The 1,508-nt window shown below is 35.2% G+C and overlaps 1 non-coding gene across 1 annotated transcript; it reads left to right on the plus strand.

Moving 5' to 3' along the window:
* Positions 1-169: 169 nt before the first annotated feature.
* trnar-acg (transfer RNA arginine (anticodon ACG)) lies at positions 170-242 on the plus strand. Its single transcript has one exon. It is a non-coding gene; the product is annotated as a tRNA-Arg (tRNA).
* The last annotated feature ends 1,266 nt before the right edge of the window (positions 243-1,508 follow it).

Below are 1,508 nucleotides of genomic sequence, written 5' to 3' on the forward strand. Positions count from 1 at the left end.
GGGAATCGAACCCGGGCCGCGGCGGTGAGAGCACCGAATCCTGACCACCAGGGATGGGTGGTTTTGTTGCACTCCTGATAGTAGCATGAGAATAATTAGACAGCAATTCTGGCCTTTGTCACGTCGAAAACCAACAAGTCTGGTGCAATCGCGAGTCACTTCTGTCGGTGGGCCAGTGGCGCAATGGATAACGCGTCTGACTACGGATCAGAAGATTCTAGGTTCGACTCCTGGCTGGCTCGCTCTCTGTTTACTTTTCTCTGGCTGTTTTTGTAGTTGTTGTTTTTTTTTTTTCGAAAAGTCCAGAAGAAAAGACAAATCTCAACCCATTATTTTCTCGGAAAAACAACGAAATTGACTCAAGATACTTATGCACATGATAAAGGATGTCTTGAAAGTCCCAAAAATATCAATAACTAATTTTCGACAAAAATCTAAGTTACGGTCTTTTGTCTTTGCACGGCAGTATTGATATCTGCGCAGGGAGTAACGTTACCGCCGGAAAGGAAACAATGTATCTGCGCAGGGAGAAACGTTACCGCCGGAAAGGAAACAATGATCACTGGTAGAAATAGAAGAAGATTACTCAGGTGGTGCTCCAGTGAAAAAAACTAAATATACATGTAAATGTATATTAACATGTATAATGAGATATAGCTTACACTTCAAAAGGCTATCTAATTGATTAAATATGAGCGTTGCAAGTTTCGAAGTCAGGTGCTGCGCTGCTTTGTTTACTGCGGTTACGGGGGAAACGGCTATATTCCTGGGGAAAAGCGCCACCTGCTGGCAGAGAATGAATTTGCATTTTTCAATAAGACCTTCTGCTCTTTGGACCAAAGCAAAAAACGACCCTTATTTTTACGCAGAAAACATGCAGTTGTAAATGTGAACTGGTGGATCCACAAGAATATAATGAATGATAAAACTCTAAAGATATAGCCTACACGATCGACAAGAAGATAATGAATTATAAAACTCTAAAGATATAGCCTACACTAAGATATATTTATGTTACTAAATTAATATAATTGTTTGATAATAATTGTTTAAATTAATATAAATATAAAATAAAATAATATAATATAAAAAATTTTACTTTTGACTAACTTTTTAAATCTTAAACGTACTTAAGTATTGAAAGTAAAAGTACAAGTAAATGCAAATTGGAAAAGAAGCAAATAAATATATATATATAAAAAATTAATACACAGCTTGAGTAGCAAGATTGCATTCAGTTTTAACTCCTTCTTACATTTTGTATTTTTGGGTAAGAATAAGAAGCACTTCATCCGGTACTTAGTGTCTTTCATTCCAACATAAGAAAACATTTCTGGAATCTGAATCTGAAATAGCATTTAGATGTATTTACACAGTTTATGTATCTCAGAGGGGACATGGATGCATTTAAACTGCAGTTACAGATGTATAAAAAGGCCTACTGTTTTGTTTTTAACATAAAACATTGAATACTGATATTTGAATAATTTAAAACATGAAAAAAAAAA

Source organism: Sinocyclocheilus rhinocerous, unplaced genomic scaffold (assembly GCF_001515625.1).
Source record: "Sinocyclocheilus rhinocerous isolate Xijiao unplaced genomic scaffold, SAMN03320098_v1.1 scaffold4636, whole genome shotgun sequence".
NCBI classification, from domain to species: Eukaryota; Metazoa; Chordata; class Actinopteri; order Cypriniformes; family Cyprinidae; genus Sinocyclocheilus; species Sinocyclocheilus rhinocerous.